The sequence below is a fragment of the Lathamus discolor genome, chromosome 3 (genome assembly GCF_037157495.1).
Source record: "Lathamus discolor isolate bLatDis1 chromosome 3, bLatDis1.hap1, whole genome shotgun sequence".
NCBI lineage: Eukaryota > Metazoa > Chordata > Aves > Psittaciformes > Psittacidae > Lathamus > Lathamus discolor.
In genome coordinates, this window is record NC_088886.1 from 74,043,751 (window position 1) to 74,055,962 (window position 12,212).

The following is a 12,212-nucleotide window of genomic DNA, read 5'->3' on the forward strand; positions in this document are numbered from 1 at the left end:
GGTCTGTAAGGTAGAGCCTCCTAGGGAGTGCCCTCCTTAGGCTGACATAGGGTGAGCCCATCACCTTGGCACTGGGGCTCTTAGCAGGAAGGAGGCTGGCAGGGCAATTCACATTCTCAGGGATGCCAGGTCACCCAGTTTACTGCCATGTGCAGTCAGCTTTGTTGCAGCAGAAAAGATCTGGCAGGACCTATCGCATCACCCATGCACAGGTAAAGTGATTAAGGAACTGAGCGATGGTAGATCCTGCCCTAAGCCACAGAAAAGCAAACTGTCCAGGTTGCAAGTGTCAGTTCCTGGGGTCAGAAAGTACCTCAAATGGACAATGACAAACATTGACATTTTTCATACCATTTTTGGGGGAAGAAGGGTGGTTGTAAAAAATTGGTCATTAAGAATAATGTTGGGTTTGTTTGGGGGTTTTTTTTTGCATGTGCTCACAGAAAACAGAGAAGAGATAGATACTGCAGCAAGGCAGAGAGTTAAAATGCATTGTTGGCCTTCTTCCAGATGCTGTTTCCAGTTTGGGATTGTGCTTTTCATGCAGCAGCCTAATGGGACTTTCCAGAGACACAGCGTAGTCAGGGTTAAGTGGCAGCAGTGAGCCCCTTACATGCAGGCTGGTCCTGGCACCTCCATTGCTCATGTGGGTGAGTTTGTAATCTGATTTTTCCCTTTTTCATGGTGCTGCCTTCTCTTTGTTGTGGTTATCTCCCACACTAGTAAATGGTCTGTTCATTCTTCCTGACCTGTAGTATAGATGGATCAGGGGAGGGAAACAGTTTGCCACGTTATTGGGTGCAAATTCTCCTGAAGTAGTAGCTCTGCTGCACTCATATTGTGTGGTTAGTGGTAAGCTTTTGCCTTTGAGGCTCCAGACTGCTGGAGATCTCTGTGTTACACTGGGAAACACTGCATCCCCCAGTCATACCCAGAACCAGCAATATCTACCCCTCTCATATTAGAAGTATTGCCAGCCTGATGTGAAGGCACCAAGTCAGTGGGCTGCTGTACAGAGTATTCCTGCCCTGACCTGAGGACTCTATGACATTTGGGCTTTGTTACAAATTGGTTTGGTTGAACAGTCTCTTTTGAGTCAGATACATTCTTTTTTATGATTTTCAGTGTAAATATCTAATTGCTACAGCTGGAAAGGACCTGTGTCCTCTTCAGTGCCTGCTTTGTTGGGAAAAATATCCAATGTGTTTAATACAGTGAAAGTAACTTAAGGCATTATCTTGCTGAAAAAAAAATGCGTATCTTGTAAGACACAAAGTTAGCAAATAAGGGAGTTGTAGGTTACCTGGAGTAAAGGTGTTCAAGTAAAGCTCTGTGGGTAAGACAGATTGAAATGAAATTTGCTTTGGTTCTGATCAAAATCAGTGTTTCTGTTGTTCATCTGAGGAGTACCTGTTCTCCAGACATGAAGACTGAACAAGTATATTCAGATTGGAACAGCCATAAAGAATGAATTATCTTTTTTTAGGAGAGATACTCTTTGCTGTATCATTCCTACAGCAAGTCAAAGAAATGTTAAAGGAATTGAGCACACAAATCTCATTGCATGTTTTTTTCTGTCAAATAAGTCACAACTCTCCAGGTATGTTCTTGAGCTGGGACATCATTAGTCCTATTACATGTGCAGCAGCATCTGTTGCTGTGGAAGAGTGTTCTCCTCCAGGGTTAGGTGTGTTGGATTTGGTTTTGATAACAGGCTGCTTAATGTGGAAAACTACCCTTGGATACAAATGTCCTGATTTTATTCAAAGCTTTTTTTTGTGCCACTGGAATGTACTTGGCTTTTAATAATTTTTGATATCCAAGGTACAAATCTGAAATGGAAGAAGTGCTTTTAGGTATATTCTTCTTGGCTGATCAGTCATTTAAAAGAGAACCTCTGACAGTTGGTAAACATCATATACAAGCCCTGCAGGTGATTTCTGCCAGATGGCTGTCTGTGTGTTTGGATAATAGAAACTCCTGTTAAAAGAGCCATGGTTATGTTTATTCCTGTGTGCTACATGTGATGGTGATACTGCCTGTAAAGCCGAGCTGCAGGATCTGACCAGAAGTTTTGAAAACATAGCAAGGGTCAGCACTGACTCCTCTCACAAAGCACTTTATCCTCTTTTTAGACAGTCTGTGTTGCTAAGAGTGTGTCCAACTGTTCATGTCTGGTATGAACAGCCTAGAGGTTTGGTTTCTGAGTAGGTTATTTAAAGCTTATTTGCTGTCTTCTTTCAAGAAGAGGGGGACCTGTGTGCTCTTCGTCCAACTTTTTTATGTTGGCATTATAGTGCAGGGCAAGCTGCAATAAGATGCAGAGCTCTCAACTTACTTCTCCCTTGATACGTGACTCTCCTTAGTGTGCCTTTGCATGGGGTCACACAGTGTCAGTCATGTGGGTGTGACATGAGGTGCCCAAGAGAAATGGGCTGCAGCTGATGGCTTGTTCCTTCAATTGGGTCTCCTTAGGGCACAGGCCCCTGGTAACCACCTCTCCTTCCTCCATCCTGGCTTCAGTTCCAAATTTCAGCAGTTTATCTCTTAATCAGAGCTGTTGTCCTATGTAAATCAGCTGCACAACATTAAAAATGCTCTTAATTTTCAAGTAACAGATCAGAGCAGCAGGTTGTGAATATAAAAGGCATGTAAAAGCTATCACCGAACACAGCAAATGTTAATAAAGTATTGCTGAAATTTGAAAGTATTTGTGAAAAGGGCTGTGCAAGTATGGCATCGTGTCCTATAACAGGACTACTCTCTGTATGTGTAATCGGTGTATTTGTATAAGGATGAGCATATACTTCTGTGCTTTTTATTATAGCAGAAGCAAAATGAGCGGTAGCCTGTGTGGTGGCAATAAGCACTTCCAATGGTATTTTAAAGTGTCTCTATTCAAGCGCTATTGATGCTTCCAGTTTCAGACTTCAGATTTATTATTTGCTTGGTATTTGGGAGAAAGCTGCTCCATTTGGCTGGTTTAATAGAGCTCAAATGATAACACTGAGATTAGCCTTTATGAACTGCTTTTTCTTTGTAAGTGACAAGTAACTTTGATGCTATGGTTTCCTAATTCTAAATTCTGTAGCTTTACTGCTCTTTTAACAGACTTGTATGTTTAGAGTACATATGTATCCTTTCAGTCAAGAATCACTGGGGGTTTGAATACTGTAGCTCTAGTGAGCTGCTGTATCTACTACTGTAGTAGTGGGTCTTTAGTAGCTCTAATGAGCTCCTCAGCATTTCCCCCACGTCTTCAGCTGAAATTCGGCCATTAACTAAAGCCATTCTCACCAGTTCAGAGTTGGTGTTGTGAAAGGAGCTTGAAAGGTCTCAGCTTCAGCTTGTGGTATGAATTCATTCCCATAATTTGTGCTAGTTGTGTTAGACAGAGACCAAGAGTTGTTGAGCAGCCATAGCTGCACCTGTTTGTCCAGGCAAATAGAAAAGTAAGTTTTCTTATCCACAGTTTAGCAAGGAGCTGGGAGAGAACTGGTCTGCATGGCAGGAATGGTGTGAAGGAAGCAACTAGTGAACTGGGTGAATTAATGTAATGGTGTCCTGGGTTTACCAGGAGCCGTTTTGCTCCTTCTTAGTAACTGGGCTGTTCTTATCTCAACCCGTGGGAGTTACATTCTCCTGATTTTCCTCCCCATCCCTCCGGGAGTGGGGAGGGTCGGGGGGGGGGGGGTGAGTGGACGACCTGTGTGGATTGGTTTAAACCACGACAGTTCTTTTTGGCGCCCAACGTGGGGCACGAAGGGTTGAGATAACGACAGATCTGACCAGATTAATAGTCACTCGTCACAATGCTGATTTATTGGCTCTCAAAGCTGTTCCTCTGGGTCTCACAGGTTCAGAACTCTGTACATTACATACAGCCGGTATTTGCTGTGGTAATGTTTTTCAAGTGTGGGGCGTGGGCTAAGGTTTTTATCTCATTGTACTTTTTTATAATGACTTGCAATACAATAGAATCATTGATCATGAAACTGATCGGTCTTATGCTCCCAGTGTGGTCACCACCTTTATACTTTGGGAGGTATATAATACAGGTGCTTAGCAATTTCACATCTTTTTTCTCCTTCTCGGGTGGCCAACCTGCGAAGGAAACACTCTTTTACCCTCTTATAGGGCAAGCGCAGGAGATGGAAGGCAGCCGTATGGAATCCTCAGTGACAAGTACAGTTGCTACCCAAACTTTGGCTGCAACAGACAGCACGGCTACCCCAGCTCCAAGTACAGCAGCTACACCACCCCAGCGACGAGTACAGTCGCTACCCAAACTCTGGCTGCAATAGACAGCACGGCTACCCCAGCTCCAAGTACAGCGGCTACACCATCCTCAGTGACAAGTACAGTTGCTACCCAAACTTTGGCTGCAACAAACAGCACGGCTACCCCAGCTCCAAGCACAGCAGCTACACCAGTTACTAAGAAGGAGCAAAACGGCTCCTGGTAAACCCAGGACAGTATTGGTGCGATATTGCCGTCGGTGCACTGTTGTGGTCGCGATTGGCACTTGTTGTTCTTCAACTTTCAACAACCCCACAACAGAAGGGTCCTCTGAGAGACCAGGCAAGGTGGACAGCTGCTCAATTTCCTCAGTCTCCAAAGCAGCAATACCAAAAGCCCATCGGTACCCTTTGGGGTCTTTGAACTACCCTCTCCTGAGGTAGTCTATGCCCAGGATGCATGGAGCCTCTGGACCAGTCACAATGGGGTGCTTTTGCCATTTCATCATGCCCTACTACATACGCAATAGCAATGCATCAAGTTCAGTCCAGTCCACGGCTACCCCAGCTCCAAGTACAGCGGCTACACCATCCTCAGCGACAAGTACAGTTGCTACCCAAACTTTGGCTGCAACAAACAGCACGGCTACCCCAGCTCCAAGCACAGCAGCTACACCAGTTACTAAGAAGGAGCAAAACGGCTCCTGGTAAACCCAGGACAGTATAAAAAGCAAAAAGGAGGCAAGAAGGGTGAAGCAAGATGAAGAAACAATGTATTCACCACCTGGTCCAGTTACTAAGAAGGAGCAAAACGGCTCCTGGTAAACCCAGGACAGTATGTATGTGTTGATAGCATACTGAATGGGGGGTTGGGGATGACAAGTTGCAGAAACTGCGGAGGGAGAGGGCGAATCAAGTCAGGTTTGGGCCTTGTCTGGGGTTAAACGACGATATAGGAGGACCAAGAGATTTTCCCCGGGGCTGGACAGCCATGAGTGGCAGGGTGTGTGGGATAGCATGGGCAAGTATCTAGGTCAGTGGGCTTCTCCAGTACTTTGGAATTTCACCACCGAACAAGTGCAAAATCCGGAAGAATTAGTAAAACACTTAAATGAGGTGTGTGGTCAGTCTGGCCATACCAGAGACGGACATCGCCAGATCCCCACAGATGTGATCAACAAGATAACAGCAATGTCTCCACCAACTAAAAAGAAAGAAACACAAGCTTTCTTGGGTGCTGTGGGGTTCTGGAGAATGCACATCCCAAATTACAGTTCGATTGTAAGCCCTCTCTATCATGTGATCCGGAAGAAGAATGATTTTAAATGGGGTCCTGAGCAACAACAAGCCTTTGAACAAATGAAACGTGAGATAGTTCATGCAGTAGCCCTCGGACCAGTCCGGACTGGGCCAGATGTCAAAAATGTACTGTACACCGCAGCTGGGGAAAATGGTCCTACCTGGAGCCTTTGGCAGAAAGCCCCAGGGGAGACTCGAGGTCGACCCCTTGGTTTTTGGAGCCAGGGGTACAAAGGATCTGAGGGCAGCTATACCCCAACTGAGAAAGAGATACTGGCAGCCTATGAAGGGGTTTGAGCTGCTTCGGAAGTGATTGGCACTGAAGCACAGCTCCGCCTGGCACCCTGGTTGCCTGTACTGGGCTGGATGTTCAAAGGCAGGGTCTCCTCTACACACCACGCAACTGATGCTACATGGAGTAAATGGGCTGCACTAATTACACAGCGTGCTCGAATAGGAAATCCTAGTCGTCCAGGCATTCTAGAAGTCATCATGGACTGGCCAGAGGGCAAAGATTTTGGAATGTCATCAGAGGAGGAGGTGATGCGTGCTGAAGAGGCTCCACCATATAACGAACTGTCAGTGAAAAACAGTATGCCTTGTTTACTGATGGGTCCTGCCGTATTGTGGGAAAGCATCAGAGATGGAAGGCAGCCGTATGGAATCCTCAGCGACAAGTACAGTAGCTACCCAAACTTTGGCTGCAACAGACAGCACGGCTACCCCAGCTCCAAGTACAGCAGCTACACCACCCCCAGCGACGAGTACAGTCGCTACCCAAACTCTGGCTGCAATAGACAGCACGGCTACCCCAGCTCCAAGTACAGCGGCTACACCATCCTCAGCGATAAGTACAGTTGCTACCCAAACTTTGGCTGCAACAAACAGCACGGCTACCCCAGCTCCAAGCACAGCAGCTACACCAGTTACTAAGAAGGAGCAAAACGGCTCCTGGTAAACCCAGGACAAATGGGTTTAACCTGCACTGAGGAAAGGATTTAACAGGTGATTTGCTGCTTTCAACAGCCTGGATTTCAACAGCTGAGTACCACTCTTTCACAGGTATAGGTGTTGAGCTCAGAGGATGTAGAAAGTTGGTTAGTAATGCAACCATTCAGTAATGTGGGGATTAGTAAGGCTGTCTTGTGATTGTAGGGATGTACTCTGAGCTTGTGTAGGTAGTGGCATGCCTACTTTGTGTGGCTTGTTTCACAGCCGTAGCAAACTTGCAGAGAAGGTAGATAACTCCTGCTCTTCTGAAAGCATGTTTTTGCTATGTGTAGTGTAGCTTATATGTATTCAACTAATTGCTGGGTTTTATTCTATCAAGGATGTGTGGGAGATACAGATTAGAAGATCAGATGCATTTCTGGATGACTGAGGAACAGACCTCTTCAACAAACCTAGTATGTTGAAGAAAAGCAGAGGTGTTTTGTTTGTTGTCTTCTGAAAATAAGCTTAGCTTTTTAGATATACAGAAATGTTACAGATGATAAACTTTGAACTGAAACCACTTTTTAAGCTAATGAGGCAGTTAATAAGCACTGTCATTTGCATGGAGGAAAACAACTTGAAAAATGGTAGTATTCAATATAGCATGGAGTAAAAAATGGATCTGTTTCAGTTTCACAAAGAGCCAAAGAAAATGCTTTCCTGAGCAAACAGTTAGGAGAGCTGATATTGGGAAAGATAAAGAGAAAGCTTATTTGGTTTTTGTGCCTCTGAATTGGTAGAGGTCAGTTGTGTTATAGCCTAAGGAGTGAGCACAAAATTCCAATCCCCACTTTCCTCTGGGATACCAGGTGATCCTGGCATGTTAACATACTCAATGCTTCTCTTTTTCCTTGAATGATGCCCAGTTTAGGATATGCACATCTTCTGTAACAAGAGTGTAGGAAGCAATTAATCCCTTTTACCTGGAATGAGGTGTAGCTTTCTCTCATTTTTGCTGGGCCTTTTGGGATTCTGTGGAGCATGTGTTTACTTGAGCCCTGCAAAATAGTTTAGTTAATGGGGACTAAGAGCCTGTGAATAGGGGCTTTCCCTCAGAGCAAAGAGACCTTTCATGAGCCCTGAGTACCAGGAACTCTGGCCAACAGTCTAGAAAATTTGCCTGCTTACTTTAGGAAGCAGATCTGTATACTATTCTGCACTTTAATGATGGGGTGGATGGCAGTTTCAGTTTTAGTAGCTATTTTAAAGCCTTATTCTGTCATAATTTCTTGTAAATGAAGCTTTAGAAATGATCCACAGGTGCTCTGTAGCTTCTCTCTAAGCATTTAATACTATGTGGTATCCCCAGACATGCTAAACTTACTGAAAGGTGGATGAGGGTTGTGTTGTTACCACTAGCTATTTAGCTAGATTGTAGAAATGCTCTCTCTACAGCTACCTAGAAGGAGGATGAAGTGAGGTGGGGGTCAGTCTCTTTTCCCAGGGAAAAAGGGATGGGACAAGAGGAAATGGCCTCAAGCTGCACCAGGGCAGGTTTAGATGGAGCCGAGGAACAATTCCTTCCCCAGAGGGTGCTCAGGCATTGGAACAGGCTGCCCAGGGCAGGGCTGCAGTCACCGTCCCTGAAAGTATTCACACACCATGGAGATGAGGCCCTCAGTGCCATGGGTTAGTGGTAGCCTTGGCAGTGCTGGGCAATGATTGGACTGGATGATCTTGAAGGTCTTTTCCAACCTGGTTGAGTCTATGAAACTGAATACCACTGTCCTCGCTGTAGGTGTGGGCAGAGATGATCACTGTTGTGTTGCTTTGGAGCGTATGCAGAGAATACTGAATGAAGGAGACATCTGATGAGGTTTTTGTGATAATAAGCTTTAACTTTTGAGGTTGTGAACCCTGTGCTATACTGGCCTTCCTACAAGCTACACCTGACTTCAGTATTTTCTTTCCTTATATCTGCTGTGGAAAGTTAAGTGTGGCTGTGTTGTAGTGATTTTTAAACAAACTCAAGCAACTGTGCCAGTTCAGGAGGGGCTTTGAATTAAATAATACTTTTATTCTGAAAATTAACTTCTTTTTTTTTAATTGGCCTTATCACAAGGCTCCTTCCATGCAGTGAGAGCATTCTCTGGCTCCCAACTGCAGGTCTACATAAAGTTTCAAGTAATTGGCTTAAATACACAGGACTTGGTTTTCCCCAAATATAACAAATGATGAGTGCTTTATTTCTTCACCTGTCCACTTCTAAGCCTGTTTCACGAGTTTAATGGCAACCATGACAGAGAGAGATTTATTTTTATTTCATGTGGTGCCTGTCACTTGTGACCTCCTAGTCCTTGTAGCTAAGAAAAATAACCTCAAGTGTGGCCAGATATGGTGAGGTAGAAGCACTCCTCCTTGCTTCTGCTTCTGTTAAGGATCTGCCTTCGTGAAAAGTGGATGTGACCTGTACTGCATAGCACTGTCCTGCCAAGTATGCTCAAAAGTGGTTGGAAGTTGTTCAAACCTGTGCGCTCTGAGGTAGACCAGGGGCACAGCAGCCTGTCCCTGGCATACAACAGGGAGGCAAGGAAGGAAAAGGTCAGCACAGAGAACAGTGCCCCCAGGCAGAAATGCTCCAGGTGGCTGTAGAGAACATGAGGAGCCAGTGTGAGGTGCTGCTTTTGTCCTTGGCTTTCTCAAGACTTTGTGCAGCCCACGTGTCCTGGTCCCTGCCTTAACGTGCTCCTCATTGCCTAGTTTTACTCATGAGACCATGAAGAGGCCAAGTGAGCTTCAGCAGATGGTTGTGAGGTTGGGCAGGAGCTGAATTCCCTCCGAGCCATGCCACTGGCTGCAGTTCACCCCCTGACATTTCTCTGTGCCTGAATGTTTTTCACGCAGCAGAAAACGGTGGAAGTGCACAACCCTGAAGGAAGTACACAATGTATGTAAGCTGTGGAGACACAGTAAAAATAAATTTGTCTGTTTAAAAGTATAATGGCAAATAATAATCATCATAATTGTTCCTTTTAACCAGCGTAAATAACCCCTCTTGAAATCCTTTTCATGCATGTGCCTTTTCGTTGCTTTTATCCACCTCCCTCATTCACTTCTTAGTGCAAAGCCTTTCCAGAGGATTTGCAATTGCCTTTCTTTTACAACAAACAGTTTGATTTAGGAGTACTGCTGCCTGTTATTGCTACATTGGTGGAGAAATGAAATGTTTATGGACCAATCTATACCATCCTCCCAAACCATAGATTTTGGTAATGGAAAGTGCAGCTTAATGCTTTAATAAAGCATGGTCTGATATGTACTGTGCCAATTAATCTAGAAGGTAGATACGAGAGCCAGATTTTATATTTTCAGCAGTATTTCAGATTTCATTTTGAAGTAAATGAAAGTGCCTTGGTAAATGAAAGTGTTGCGTTTTTCATTATAAAATAAAGGGGGAATAATAGGTTGCTAAGGAAGCATTTCTTCTTCATTACACATTTGAGCACTTCTTTGTACCTCTGTAGAAGTCAGCCTCCCCAGCATAAGAATGAAGTAGACTTAAAGCTGTAGAAGATAGTACTTGGAAGAAGACTGTTTGAATGTGTCGTGTTTAAAGCCTGAGATCTGGTTGAAAATCTGCTGAAGTGGTGCAATTGTTCTTGTAATAATGGTATGAAATACCAGTAAGAGGGGAGCTATGGGAATGGAATGTATTTTGGTATGGAAGCAACTTTACATCACTGTGAGGGTTACACTCCTGGAGTTTGTTCAGACAGCAATCTTGTACATGCTGTGGCTTTTTAATACCTCAATACTAATGGAGAGAAGATGGATGTGAAGGCTTAGAGGGCTTAGTGGTGTGAACAGCCAAGTTTGCCTGTCAGAAAGAGGATGTCTTTTTGCCAAACTTTCTCTTCTTGGTTTTGCTGTCAGAGCATGAGGCTCAGGACTAGCAGATCTTTGTGAAGGACCCAGGTTATCTTATATAGTGATGTCAGGCACCTCAGAAATAGGGAATAATCATGTATGCTGCTGTTGTGTAAAAGTGTTGGAGATGTCTTCAAATAGGTGGCAAATTTTCAGAGCCTTGGGCTGCTGCTGTGGGGTGGCAGTGAGTATATATGCTGCTCCTGCACTGTTTGGGTCAAGTGTTCCTTCTTGCTCTAGGGAAAAGTGATGCATCTGTTGTGCTTCCTTGGTTTCATAGTTTGTAGTTAGGCAGGAGAGAGGGTTGTGAGGAGGCATGTCTGAACAGCCTTTGCCCAAATGAGCTTGGGGCAGTAGCTGGAGCATGTGTGTACAACACTCGGGTGCTGTAAGACCAGTAAATAACTCCTGAACTATCAGGCACACCTGATAGCTGTGTTTTGTTGCCATGGATAAATTCCCCTTCCTATCCATCTGGTCTCTCTTTCTGCACAGAACTGCACCAACCACTGGCTGGAGACCATTCCTCTAAAATAAAGTCTGGTTCAAGACTAGGGAGAACATAGATGCAGTGCAGAAACAGCTCTTCATTTTAAGAGCCCAGTGTCCCTGTTTTTGACACTCAACTCCTGCATGTAAGAGGGAAGCACCTGTAATGTAAGCGGGACAATGTGGACAGGCGACTGTGTCTGATGATCTCTTTGGTGGGTGTTGATACTGTGGATGGCTATGCAAGCCCATTTGGGTCTGGGGTATTTCCAGAGCAAAGCACTGTGAGTAGTACAGAACAGCTTCTGCCTTTTCCTAGCTGAGGATCCAGACCCTCAAGTGATGCTAGACAGAGGGGCACTGTTCCTCTTGCAGTTCCCTGCCCTCTGAAATCCGTCTTGCTCAGTGCATATGGATCCCCCTCTTGGAGGGGCTTCTTGGCTATCCCTGGCCTGGCAGAAACAGCTGTGGGGATGTCTTTGCTCAAATGTGTGGTGATAGCTTGCTCTCAGTGAATACAGCCTGTGTCAAGAGCAGAGTTGCATTCTTGGGCTTGGTGACTACCTTTCCTCAATTGTTCTGACCTTTCTGCCAGGTTTTGGAGAGTGCCTGCTCATGGTGCTGGTCTAGTGCTGCATACCAAGGACTGGAGTTCTGCAGCTTGACCTTTCTCTGTGGATTTAGCCCTACTCCCCAGGAGATAAACTCAATTGTGCTGAGTAGTGGAAAGTATGTACATTAACAGTGTTCTATTTAAAATACAAAGCAAATGGGATGATGGCAAGAGGTGTCGGGTGGCAGGGACTGAGAATTAGTTTTTCTATTTGGAGCCTGAGCAGATGCAGGACAGCCTTCCCCAGCTGCTCTCTGTGGGTAAAGGAGGAGCTTGCTCAATGGGGCATCATGTGCTGTACAGGACTGAGTGGTGGGACTTGTATTTCTCTCCTTTGGTGAACAGAAAAACAGCCTTTTTTGAGGAACTTTCCGCACGACAATGCTCATGTTTCAACCTAGTTGTCTCCATACTAGAAATAAGTTCGACCTTTAAATGGGTTGGAGGCAAACCAGATTTCCCTGCTGTCCTATAGATGAAGTGTTTCCAAACTGTGCTTTGAGGTTGCGTATCTTCTGGATGGGATTTACTGATGAAATTCAAGCTGACTGCTAGGGCAGGTTTGGTGTGTTTCTCAATTAAAAAATCCCCACAGCATGTCATTAAAGTTCCAAAATGCTTTGGTTTTACATTTTCAAAGTAACAAAAGAAATTAGTTTGTGTTGGAGCTGTCACTGGCTCAAATAAGATCCTGTGTAAGGAGTTTGTAAATG